This window comes from Rattus norvegicus, chromosome 1 (assembly GCF_036323735.1).
Source record: "Rattus norvegicus strain BN/NHsdMcwi chromosome 1, GRCr8, whole genome shotgun sequence".
Lineage (NCBI taxonomy): Eukaryota > Metazoa > Chordata > Mammalia > Rodentia > Muridae > Rattus > Rattus norvegicus.
Window position 1 is genome coordinate 115,076,100 of NC_086019.1, and position 13,733 is coordinate 115,089,832.

General features: G+C 37.5%; 1 protein-coding gene and 1 pseudogene across 5 annotated transcripts in view; one reads left to right on the forward strand and one right to left on the reverse strand.

Moving 5' to 3' along the window:
- Positions 1–13,733, forward strand: part of Luzp2 (leucine zipper protein 2) — a 386,349-nt gene that overhangs the window by 343,074 nt on the left and 29,542 nt on the right. The gene's annotated exons all lie outside the window — the stretch shown is intronic.
- Positions 8,503–10,802, reverse strand: Hsp90ab1-ps1 (heat shock protein 90 alpha family class B member 1, pseudogene 1; annotated as a pseudogene).

The window sequence follows — 13,733 nt, forward strand, 5'->3', positions numbered from 1 at the left end:
AAATATTATAATTTCAGATACATTTTTGTCGTGTGTGTGTATGCTCACGCGCACATGTGAGTATGTGTGCTATGAATTGAATGTAGAGGTCAAAAGGCAACACTCAAGACTCTGTTCTCTGCCTCTACCATGTGCGCCAGGGATTGGACTCACCTTCTTGGGCTTACACTTTTACCAAAGGTGCAGCTACCCAGCTTCAGACTTGCTCTACCACATACTGTTATATGACAACCTCTGAAGAAATGTCCCTCAAAGAACAATAAACAGAATTTGACAAAAAGAAAATAATTTAGAGGCCCAGAATGAGGCCTGCTATCTCAGTTCCTTAGGAAACTGATACAGGAGGATTTTAATTTGTATACCTGCTCGGACTATATAGTAAGTTAAAGTCTAAAGTCTACCTGGTCAAATTAAGGAGAATCTGACTCAGAAAAGAAAAGAAAAAAATGTTAAACAGACTCTGAATCTACCAAGTGCTAGAGAACTTGCCTAGCAGAGTCAAAGCCATGAGAATAATCGGCAGTAGAAATGACGAACAAGAAAAGAGGAAATTTGCTGAAAATTTTTCATATTTGCTCAAAAGTAAATAGATTCTTGCAAAGACGTTCATGTTTATGTGCTTCCTTTGCACGGTCATTGGATGTAAAGTCTACTGACTATTAAGGGTAGAGCTTTTCTTCTTATCATGGTATGGATTGTATTTCTACTCATGGTTTTAAAGAATCATGGGTAACAATATTGAACTCCCTGCAGGGTTGGCCTCGGGCTTTCCTATGAGATGTATGCCCTTGTTTTGTCTTCTCTTTATAAATGCAGAATGATTTCATAGCTACCTAACTTTAGAAATTACTTACAGCAGCCATATTCTAAGGGCAAACATTTGTCTTCTGAACCACTGTAGAACGTCCTGTTTTGGAGAATAAAATATAAGCATATAATTTCAAATTTGTGACATTTATACATGTAGTGGAAAAATCTTAGATAGAGATAGCAAGATAGCATAATGCAAAATATGGCCCTTTTTATTGGCCCTACTCTTAACAGGTTATGAGCACACAATCCATAAGAAGAGGCAATTATGGTTTATTTGCAATTGCTCAGATGTAAATTGATGATTTCCTGTTTCCATTATTTTAGAGGCATAAATAAGTAATTTCTTTATGAATCTATTATGCAGTTAAGCAAATTGCTTATAAAAATGTTTCCTAATGTAAATATGTTACCTAATGTCCAAGTTTACTGTAGTCTGTATGCCACTTCCCTAGGAAAATACTGAAAACACGGTGTATCTCAAAAGGAATATTCTAAAAACATGCAAAGGGTGAGATGAAAGAAAAGGAAAACTCATTAAAACCGCTTTCACTGTACCATCCTTTCTGACTTCATCTCATTGTTCAACATAATTTGCACTCTCCTGGAGGAGGATGGGATGGGGGAAACCAGGAAAAGGCATAGCATTTGAAATGTAAATAAAGAAAATATCCAATAAAAGAAAAGAAAAAATTAAAGTAGATGAGAGATATTTGGGAATGCAACCAGATAGGTCACAAATGTGTTCCAGAATGTCACCCTTTGAAAGTGAATGCCTCTTTTCTGGCTTATTAACACTATACTTTCTTCTGAGCATTCATATTTTATAAATGTTTTTCCTACACTTCTTCACTAATAATGATAGATTTTAGTTACATATAGTTCTTTATGGATATAGCCACAACCATTTTATTTCATTGTTACTATAATTGTAATGAATTTCCCTTTAAGTAGTTCTTTTCACACAGGAATTGAGCCTAACCCCAATATTCTAACGACGAACATGCCAGCAAAATTAGCTTGTACCAAACCAGAAGATCCAGCTTCTGCCCACTCTGGACTAAGTTATTTAAAGAGATTTGCTAATTGACACATGATACACAAGAACGCTAGTGTTGTATTGCAGTGAAGCATTGCAGTAATTTGAAAGGGTGCATTAATAATCACATTTCATTTGGAGGCACATCTGACTCATTTAAATGAATAATTAAATTCGCTAAAATATGAAATCTGTAAGCCATCTTAAATTTTAAACTTCTGGCACAAATTATCTTTTGATACCACAAGTGACTTGATAATACATGTTTGCTCATTTGACCTCCATGTCCCCACCTTACTTCCCCAAGTAAGCACCATACCCAGACACACACAAACACACACTAAATAAAAAATTAATTTAAAATGAGTAAGAGTATTAAATGCTCATTATTTTCAGATTAGGAATTTTTCTTGAATGATGTATGAATATGATGATGGTATTAAGATGCCTCTAAAAGTAAAATATTACAAAAACCATTGCAAATTAAGTTTTAATATTGCTTATGAATTAAGTTGATATTTTATTCATTACATAACAGAATGTATTTATAGATGCTCCTCACAACTTAGAATACCACCATTTCAGTAAAAGTAAAAGTCTGGTAATTATTATTTTTTCTTCAAATTAAAATTTTCATGAATATCATTACTAGAAACAAATCAAATGAAATTCATAGAATATGGAGCTAAAACCATGTTTCTATTTTCTTTGTTTATTGTTGTTTATCTCTTCAAAATTATTTTCTAAAAAAATGTGCTTAATATTCCTATGGAAGTAAGGCTCTTTCTGTACTGAATGAGCAGACACAAATTTTTATCCTATTATTGATAATAATATCTTTGGTAATGAAATGATACTAATGAACAATTGAGAGTGCAACATTCCAGTGACTATGTGTACATCTGTAGATTGTTATCCTTCATGTCCACAGTCTGAACTCAGAATTTAATTTTGTCAATCTAGAGAGCATATGAAAAAAATAAAGCTTTTATGATTGATTACTAATTGAATGACTACTGATTTTCTGTAAAAAAGACTACATATAACAGTGCTTCTAGGATTTATTTTAGTCACTGCCTCAAATCTCAACAGTCACATAACAAAATTACTACATTAGATAGATTATTTCACAGCAAAACATAACTAAAAATCATATTCAAATATAATAAACTTGATTTGTAACATTGTCTGTAGACATAGTGTTTCTTAGGCTACTGACAATATTCAAAGTACTCACAGAAGTACCAGATCTCTGAGAAAGATAGAAAAAGTCTATCAGGATAGAAATTGATGAAGAGTATGAAGCTATATTTTAAGCCAAGATGCTTTCCAATAACATTAGGTAGAGACAGAGGACAATTTCAACTTCCATAACCAAAAATTATTGAATGAGAGGGAACAATTAATCCATTTAGTCTATTTATTTAAAAAAATGAGTGGGACTGGATATTTTCAAAATAACTTGCATTGATTTTTTGATAGATATATAATTTAGAATATTATCACTGGAAGACTATTGATTGACCTCAATAGATTGGCCTTTGTACCATTGTGAGCATCAGTAGCTCAACTTCTGAAGTGACAGTGAAATAAGGTCCTTTGTCCTGTAAACATACATGACTGCACTTGACTTTTTCTGTCCCCCTGTGTCTTAAGACAAATTGAAAGCATGTGCTTAGAGTTGATCAACTGCTTCAATTTCTACATAATTCAAAAGTTTCTTAGCCTATGTAGAAATCACAATTTACCATTGTGCATTCCACCATTAAGCTGTAAATTTTAAATTCAGCTGTTCGATTCTGTTCTCTAATATATGCTAGATTGATTTAAGTCAAATCATTCCAAATTTTAAAATCTTAAATTTCTCAATGAGGAAGAATATGTATGATTTAATGTTGGTGATAAGCTATGTGAATGTATATTATTTGGATCAGTTGCAAAGATTAATTGAAAGATAGATGCTAAGATGAAATCTGTATAACCATTTATAGATTGGATTAGTCATGAAGACAGAATATAATAGAATTATTAATGTATCAGTTATAGAAATATATGAGACAAAGGACACAAAGTAATATTAATGCGCATTTAGTGTTATTATCAACTAACATAATAGCTCATTCATCCAAGTGGAGAAAGGAAAGCAGCTACACGGAAGTAAGCCAGCATTTTCTCAAAGTCTTCCAGACATTTTATTTTGTCTGTAATATTTTCAACCTTGTTCCAATTACTGATGAGCTTCAGCTTTTCTTCCTCAGGTTCACTTCAATGTCAACTCTTCTTTGACATTTGCTTTTAACTTTCTATTGTATTCAAAGATTTCTACTGTGCTTAGTTGATATTCTGTAGTAAATACAATCTTGGAACACTGCCCTGAATTTATCAGCCAGGCTGTGACTACCTCATAAATAAATATTTGACAAGTTTACATTTCATCCCAAACACACAGAAAATAGACTTTTATTAAATGCACAGTTGGTGATAGGTGACTTAAAAGTCACTACTAAGGCTGATGAACTGGTCTGGAATATAGTAAAAAATGTAATAAAGCCAAACTTTGTCATCAATTCACCCCCTACCCAATCTCTCTCTCTCTCTCTCTCTCTCTCTCTCTCTCTCTCTCTCTCTCTCTCTCTCTCTCTCTCTTTCTCTCTCTCTCTCTCTCACTCTTTCTCTCTTTCTCTCCCCACCTCCATGTGTGTGTGTGTGTGTGTGTGTGTGTGTGTGTGTGTGTGTGTGTGTGTGTGTGTGTTGGGGGTTTCTGGGTGTGTACAGATTATATTCACCATGTTTTTCCTCAGATACCCTTATCAAATGTGACACAGTGGTGTGAATTGTTAACTATTTTTCCTGAAATGAGTTAATTGAATAAACTAAAGGATAACGCTAAATCCAATAAAAAGAGGAATCTAGGTTGTTTGTGCTCACTAATGATTTCAAGAGGCCCAGATCAGGAAGTGCCATACAGAGATCAATCAAATATTTGCTATATGAGTACATGCATTAAAAGGGAAGTGGCAGCTACTGCCACATGACATTGTGTATTTCAGATAAACATTTCCCAAATTAAATAACATGAATATATTCTTCCTGTTATGCACTTTAAAACTGTTTGAAGTATAACAATTCTTATAAAATAGTATAGCCAGTATACTAGCCTCTGGGTTTAATTTCCTTTTTATTGAAATTATTATGTATGTGTCATTGATTTCATGGTACCTAAATTGTATATCACTCAAGATTTTCTTCAAATACACATACTTTCATATTTTCAGCTATTTTTCAGAAATATTTTACTAAAAATATTTGAAAAATATGACATGATTTAAATCTGATTTTTCTACTGTATCAGAAGAAATACAGCTAAGTAATTTTCACAATGAAATAAATTCTTTATACTCTTAACTGATAATGACTCTGAATCTCTGGAAGTTCATATTCTTGCTAAGAAGTAGAATCTGTCTTTCTGGATTGTGGTTTCTCGATCTGAAACACTATAAAGTTTCTCTAGGCCCTGATACATTGCCTCATCTAGCAAGAACACTTAGATAGAATAGGATGGAAGAAAAATCAGTTTTAGTGGATGTTCACATTGACCTTCAATTGTTAAGAATGAACATTAGAGGAAAAACAGAGTTAGACAATTACGATTTAAATGATCACTACCTATGCCCTTTCTGTTTCCTAAGGTTTGCATTGATTAGGATCTGTGACGTTTTCTTGGAAAGTAAATCAGGGAAAAGAGCATCAATCTTTATTGTGTCTTATACTAGTAGCTTCTTTCATTTTGACATCTCCTAGCTGATATTAGACATATATATTACACTTCATGATTAGGTATGTGAATATGAGTATGTGTACATATATGTGTGTATGCTTATGCTCTATGTGTGCATGAATACATACGTTTAATGAATACATCCTTTACTAGCATGCAAAGCACTTTTTTATCTTTAATGCCTCCAGTTCTACTAAGTCAAAGTGAAGCTGGAATAGCCTTCCTGGTTTTCTGATAAGGAATATAGATAGAATATAGGATATAGATATAGAATAACTATTCAGGAAATTCTTTTATTTCTACTCTGTTTCTCTTTCATGGGTATTTCATGTATTTATCAGTCGAACTTCAATTTCTTGAACTGATGAAGTTACTATGCCCATTTTCCATTCATACCTTAATTCTTTATTATACTATGTGTTCCCTTATGGTACTTTTAATAAGTTGAGTTCCGCCTATTGATGTATACAAATAAATGGAATACTTCATTATCAAAATCTTCAACTTTGGAAAATGAAAGAATACATTTGGATTATTTTTCCAACTTTGGAAATTGCTTGGCTCATTCTATTGTAACTATAAATATTCTTAAATCGTGCATTTTACTACAAAGGACGACTTGGCATTCCAAATATGTGAAACATTTTTTATTAGAAATGAAGTAAGATCTCTTTTTCTTCTTTTTTTCTTTTATTGGATGTTTTTATTTAAATTTTAAATGTTATCCCCTTTCCTGGTTTCCCCTCAAGAAACCCATTATCACATGCACACACACACACACACACACACACACACACACACACACACACGCACGCACGCACGCACGCGCACTTGCTACCAAGAGGGTGCTCCCTCACCCACCCATGCACTCCCTACCACGTCCCTGCTTGACATTCCCCTATACTGGGGCATGGAGCCATGACAGACCCATGGGCCTCTCCTCCCACTGATGCCCAACAAGGCATCCTCTACTACATATGCAAATGGAGCCATAGGCTCATCCCTATTTTTTCTTGGGATTGCTGTTTAGTCCCTAGGAGCTCTAGCAGGTCTGGTTGGTTGATATTGTTGTTCTTCTTATGGGGTTGCAAATACCTTCAGCTACTTCAGTCCTTTCTCTAACTCTTCCATTGGGGACCCCATTCTCGGTATAATGGTTGACTGTGAGCATCCACCTCTGTATGTGTCAACTTCTGGCAGAACCTCTCAGGAGACAGCTATATCAGGCTCCTGTTAGAAAGCACGTCTTGGTATCAGCAACTATCTGGGGTGGGTGGCTGTGGGTGGGATGAATTCTGAGGTGGGGCATTCTTTGGATGGCCCTTCCTTCAGTCTCTCCTCCACACATTTTCTCCATATTTCCTAATGTGACTATTTTTGTTAAGCCTTCTCAGAAGGTCTGGCATGTCATAGATATTCAGGATTTGGAGTTCTTCTTGATGGCTTTATCCTTTGACAAGTATAAAGTGCCTTCCCTTATCTTTTTTGATGACTTTTGGTTGAAAGTCAATTTTATTGACTTTTTATTGAATTTTATCCATTATTAGAATGGCTACTCCAGCTTGTTTCTTGGTACCTTTTGACCTTTTGCTTGGAAAAAGTTTCCCCAGCCTTTTAATCTGAGGAAGTGTCTGTCTTTGTCACTGAAGTGCGTTTTTTGTATGCGGCAAAATGATGGATCCTGCTTATGTATCCAGTCTGTTAGTCTATGTCTTTTTACTGGAGAATTGAGTACATTGATGTTGAGAGATATTAGTGACCAATGGTTGTTGTTTCCTATGATTTTTGTTGTTAGAGGTCTAGTTGTGTTTGTGTGGCTACTTTCTTTTGGGCTGGTTGAAAGAAGGTTACTTTCTTGTTTTTTCTAGGGTGTAGTTTCCCTACTTGTGTTGGAGTTTTCTTTCATTATCCTGTGTAGGGCTTGGTTTGTGGAAAGATATTGTGTAAATTTGGTTTTGTCATGGAATATCTTGGTTTCTCCATCTATGGTAATAGAGTGTTTTGCTGGATACAGTATCCTGGGTTGGCATTTGTGTTCTCTTAGTGTCTGTATGACATCTGCCCAGGATCTTTTATCTTGCATAGTCTCTGGTAAGAAGTCAGGTATAATCCTGATAGATCTGCCTTTATGTGTTACTTGACATTTTTCTCTTACTGCTTTTAATATTCTTTCTTTGTTTTGTGCATTTGGTGTTTTGACTATTATATGATGGGAGGAATTTCTTTTCTGGTCCAATCTATTTGGAGTTCTGTAGGTTTATTTTATGTTTACAGCATCTCTTTCTTTAAGTTAGGAAAGTTTTCTTCTATAATTTTATTGAAGATATGTATTGACCCTTTAAGTTGTGGATCTTTGTTCTCCTCTATACCTATTATCCTTAGGTTTGACCTTCTCATTATGTCCTGGATTTTTGGATGTTTTGAGTTAGGATCTTTTTGCGTTTTGCAATTTGTTTGACTGTTGTGTCAATGTTTTCTATGCTACCTTCTGCCCCTGAGATTTTCTTTTCTATCTGTTATATTCTGTTGCTGATGCTTGTGTCTATGACTCCTGATCTTTTTCCTAGGTTTTCAAACTCCAGGGTTGTCTCCCTTTGTGATTTCCTTATTGTTTCTATTTCCATTTTAGACCCTGGATGGTTTTGTTCAATTCCTTCACCTGATTGGTTATGTTTTCTTGTAATTCTTTAAGGGATTTTTGTGTTTCCTCTTTAAGGGCTTCTATTTGTTTGCCTATGTTTCCCTGTATTTCTTTAAGGGAGTTATTTATGCCTTTCTTAAGAAAAAAACTGCATCTTCTTTATTTTGCATACTTTTAATTTCAGAACAAAATAAAACAAGCAAAAAAACACACACACAATATACAACATCCAATCCTGCTATCCTGTAGGAGGGGATCTTCCTGCCTTAAGGCACAAGGACAGGATAGAAGAGATTCCTGTACACATGAGCAGAGAGCCAGGTGGGTCAGGGCCAGTCAAGGCTGTTGGGGGAGCCACAGGGATACTATACAGAGGACAGGGGCTTCCCAGGAGCCTTTAATCTACTTCTTCCATGCGAGAGGCATCCTCATCACCCTCCAGTGGGGGGAATCTCATCAGGAACAGCAGCTCTGGGCTCTTTGGCAGTGACCTCATCTTCATCAATGCCCAGGCCTAGTTTAATCATGCGGTAGATGTGGTTGGAGTGGGTTTGGGGGGGGGGGTCCTCAAGTGAGAAGCCAAAGGAGAGCAGAGCAGTTTCAAACAGCAGCACCACCAGATCTTTGACAGTTTTGTCGTTTTTGTCTGCCTCAGCCTTCTGCCACAGAGTCTCCACAATGGGGTGGTCAGGGTTGATGTCTAGGTGTTTCTTGGCCATCATGTAGCCCATTGTAGAGTTGTCTCGCAGTGCCTGGGCCTTCATGATCCGTTTCATGTTGGCTGTCCAGTCATAGGTGCTTGTCACACTGCAGCAGAGTGAATACACAAGTCTATTGGAGATAGTCAGTTTTTCAACCTTCTTGTCCAAGATCTCCTTCATGAGCTTACAGATTCTCAAACTTTTCCTTGCTCTCCTCAATTTTCTTCTTTTCTTCCTCATCCTCTGGTAACTCGAGGCCCTCCTTCATCACTGAAACTAGGTTCTTTCCATCAAATTCCTTGAGCTGCTGCACAAAGTACTCATCAATAGGCTTAGTCATATTCACCACCTCAAAGCCCCGTTTCCGCACATGCTCCACAAAGGCAGAGTTAGCCACTTGCTCTTTGCTCTCACCAGTGATATAGTAGATGAACTTCTGTGTCTTCTTCATACGAGACACATATTCTGACAGGGAAGTCATCTCATCTCCAGACTGAGAGGTGTGGTAGCAAAGGAGCTCAGAGAGGTGGTGATGGTTAGTGGAATCCTCATGGATCCCAAGCTTTAAATTCTTTGAGAATGCCTCATAAAATTTCTTTTAGTTATTTTTGTCTTCAGCCAACTCAGAGAAGAGCTCAAGGTGCTTCTTCACAATGTTCTTGCGGATGACTTTCAGGATCTTGCTCTGCTGGAGCATTTCTCAGAAGATGTTCAGGGGCAGGTCCTTGGAATCAACCACACCACAGATGAAGTTGAGGTACTCAGGTATCAGCTCATCACAGCTCTCCATGATGAACACATGACGACCATACAATGTGATGTTGTTCTTCTTCTTGTTGTTCTCAAAGAGGTCAAAGGGAGCTTGCCGCGGAATGAAGAGCAATGCCTTGAATTCCAACTGCCCTTCTACAGAGAAGTGCTGGACTGCCAAGTGGTCTTCCTAGTCATTGGTGAGGCTCTTATACAATTCACCATATTCCTCTTGAGTGATGTCATCCAGATTTCTGGTCCAGATAGGCTTCGTCTTATTCAGCTCTTCCTGGTCAATGTACTTCTCCTTGATCCTCGTTTTCTTTTTCTTATCTTTGCCGCTCTCATCCTCCTTGTTGGATCCCACATCCTCATTCTAGGCTTCTCCTCATCCTTCTTATCTTCTTCCTCTTTCTCCCCTTTCTCTTCCTCTGCCTCAGCATCACTGATCTCCTTCTCTCGTTCCTTCTCCAAGTAGAGGAGGGATAGCCTATGAACTGCGAGTGTTTCTTCACCACTTCCTTGACCCTCCTCTCCTCTAAGTACTCTGTCTGGTCTTCTTTGAGGTGAAAGATCACTTTGGTACCCTGGCCATGGGCTCACCATGGTCTGCGCAAATGGTGAAGGATCCACCAGCAGAAGATTTCCAGGCATACTGCTGGTCATCATTGTGCTTCGTGATCACAACCACTTTCTCCACCACCAGATAGGCAGAGTAGAAGCTGATACCAAATTGCCCAATCATGGAGATGTCTGCACCAGCCTGGAGAGCCTCCATGAACACCTTTGTACCAGACTTAGCAATGGTTCCCAAGTTATTTATGAGGACAGCCTTGGTCATGCCAATGCCTGTGTCCACCAAAGTCAGTGTGCACTCCTGAGGGTTGGGGATGATGTCCAACTTGGAAGGATCCGTCAGGCTCTCATACCGAATCTTGTCCAGGGCATCAGAAGCATTAGAGATCAACTCCTGGAGGAAAATCTCCTTGTTTGAGTAGAAAGTGTTGATGATGAGGGACATCAGCTAAGCAATTTCTGCCTGAAAGGCAAAGGTCTCCACCTCTTCCTTTCCATGGTGCACTTCCTCAGGCACCTTGATGAGAAAGCCAAATAGTAGTACAAAGCAGGGTGGGTTCAGACCACGTGCGACTGGCACGGTAAGCCTAGGCTGCGTGGGGGTGACTCAAGAGAGTTTATTTATGCCTTTCTTAAAGTCCTCTAACATCATCATGAGTTGTGATTTTTAAATCAAAATCTTGCTTTCTCAGTATGTTGGGGTATTTAGAAGTTGCTGTGGTGGGAAAACTGGCTTCTGAAGTTGCCAATTGGCCTTAGTTTCAGTTGCTTTGCTTCTTGTACTTGCTTCTTTCCATCTGATTATCTCTGATGTTAGCTGGCCTTGCTGTCTCTGACAGTTACTTGACTCTCCTATAAGTCTGTGTGTCAGCACTCCTGAGAGACCAGCTCTCTCACAGTGAGATCAGGGCAGAGATTTGTGGCACAGAGTCAGCTACTTGTACAGACAGAAACCCGAATGATCCTTGGCTCCTGTGTCCAGAGTTGCTCCAGACAGGTAGGTCCCTTGGAGCAGAAATGGTAGTCCTAGCTGTGCTCCCAGGTGTGTCAGTACTCGGGGGAGACCAGCTCTCGTCCAGTGGTATCCTGGCACAGAGAGCTACAGCACAGTGTCAGCTCTGAGTGCAGACCTTAAGAACTCTTTTAAAGAAATGTGCTTTTCTCATGGCTGCACGAATTCTTCACATTATTATTTTAAGTGGGAAGTATATTTTGAATTTTCTATGCTTCATAGAAAAAAAGAATTTAAGTCAAGTGTAAGCTGACTAAAATAGGAGTATAAGCCTATATTTTCTTAATATATCCAAAGTAGTAAAGTGGGGCCCAAAGTAGTAAAGTAGAGCGGCAATAGAGGTGGGGAGGGGTGTCTGTTATTAAAAGGCAGGGCTCAGAGAGTATCTGTGTTCTAGGAGCCCTTCTGCAGAAGATAGGAGTTGTTCCATGTAATCCGAAAAGGCCAGGAAGTATAATCCAAGTTTACGTCTTCAGCAGATTGAACAGTACTTATTTTGGGAAAATTAAAGCTTATTCCGAAGGCAAATAAAACATTGCCACAAAGGCTAATAACCCTCAGAGCCCACATGGTAGAAGGAGAAAACTAACTCCTACAACTTGTTCTCTGACACACACACACACACACACACACACACACACGCAAATGCACAAGAAATTTAAGAATAAGAAATTACATAATCATTGCCTGGATTTCTGTACACTTACCTGAAAAGATCGAGATTCTAATATAACCTTTTCCTTCAGATTTTATCACACTCAATACGAGAATATATTACAATTGATGCATATTTTACTATAATACCCTTTTCTGTAGAAATGCTATTAAATATTATGAGCTCTTCATCCTTAGAATCCCAAAAGTACTTTCAAACCTGGAATATGTCTTCATGAAGTTATCTATTGAAAAATCATCTGAAACTCCATACAAGGGCAAGTAGAACATTCAGGATTGTCAGTAAAGAGGAAAATTGTGCTTAGAAGGGCAAACTGAACCAAATAATATCAAAGTTTTACTCTTACTAGTCTTAATGACTCATGTGAAGAATTATAGAAACAAAAGAGTTGTTATCGTTGACCATAGAATATTGACCGTCTCATTGTTGGTCAAGATTCCCAGGAACTAAATTAAGACATTTAAACAAAGTAACAGATTTTGTGAGGTCACTCATCTCAGAATTCTTATTTGAAAGGAAGTGTTTCCCATGCTATACTCCCCTGACTATACCCCTGCATCATTGGAGAAATTATCTCTCTCCTAAAAGTAGTCTTGACCTATCATTTCTCAAGGCCTCTGGTCCTCAATGCCCTCCTCCAATAACAATGGCTCTATACAACTTCTGTGTTCACCTCTCTGGAAGCATTCCTCCTCATTGTTCAATTTCAGTTTCCTGAGACTATCCTTTCATACTTTTCCACATTCTTTCATTGCTTAGGATTAGGTAAGAATTATGCTAACTTTTATTTCATTGCCCCTTTTACTTGTCACTTGTTTATTAAAATATGCATAAACTGCCAAGGTTCAGCCTCAGCTTGGACAGGGGTTCTGAAAGAAGGGGTGTTTGAAAGCTGCAAAACAAATGACTCAAAGGCAAATCGTGTGTCCAAGCTGACAAACTATGTTCAGCTTGAGACAGTTTTTCAGATTGCTTTCTTTCTATTTGGCTTTCTGTGGAGATCTGCAGACAGCTCTCTCAATATATATGTTCTACTCAAGCAATTCTCCAAGCAGTTCTCTCTTGCTATTATAAAAAAAGTTCTCAGGATATCTCCTGTCTTTCAGTCCATAAATCCAGATTTTACTTTATATATCAATCCAGACATTTACTCCAGGTTCCCTTTATTATCCTATTAATCAGGATCCATGACCCCTTGATTCTTTGGGGACAGCAAGCACATATTTTTTTTTAACAATGCAAAAAAATTCAGAGATGATCTCCCTTTGTTAAGCACAGACTATAGGGTGGCTGGGTGGGACCATTTCTACCAGTCCTGGGCCTGAACTTAAATAAGTTTCTTTTGTCCCAGGCTGACCTTGAGCTCAGGAATCTCCCTGCCTTAGTTAGCATAAACAAAGAATTTAGCTGGGTATTAGTGCAGTCACCACTCCCTAAATCTCTATCTCCTTCCTTAGTATCTTTCTGACAAATTGGCTGGTAGTACAACTGCTTTTGTTCTTTTAGATTTGTGAAGCCCTTCATATAATTCATATTCCATCCTTATATTTTGCATAGTTGAAAATTTATATAGGTTTGAACTCATGTTTTCAGAGTTCTTTCTCACAGCCATTATGCTAAGATGTTAACAAAACCACCATCTCCTATGCTCATGTTGTCTCTGATTATCATGGAGTCGTTAACATTAACAGGGAGAACATTTAAGGAGGACCATAAAAATATGTACATTATTATACAAATAAGCCTTATG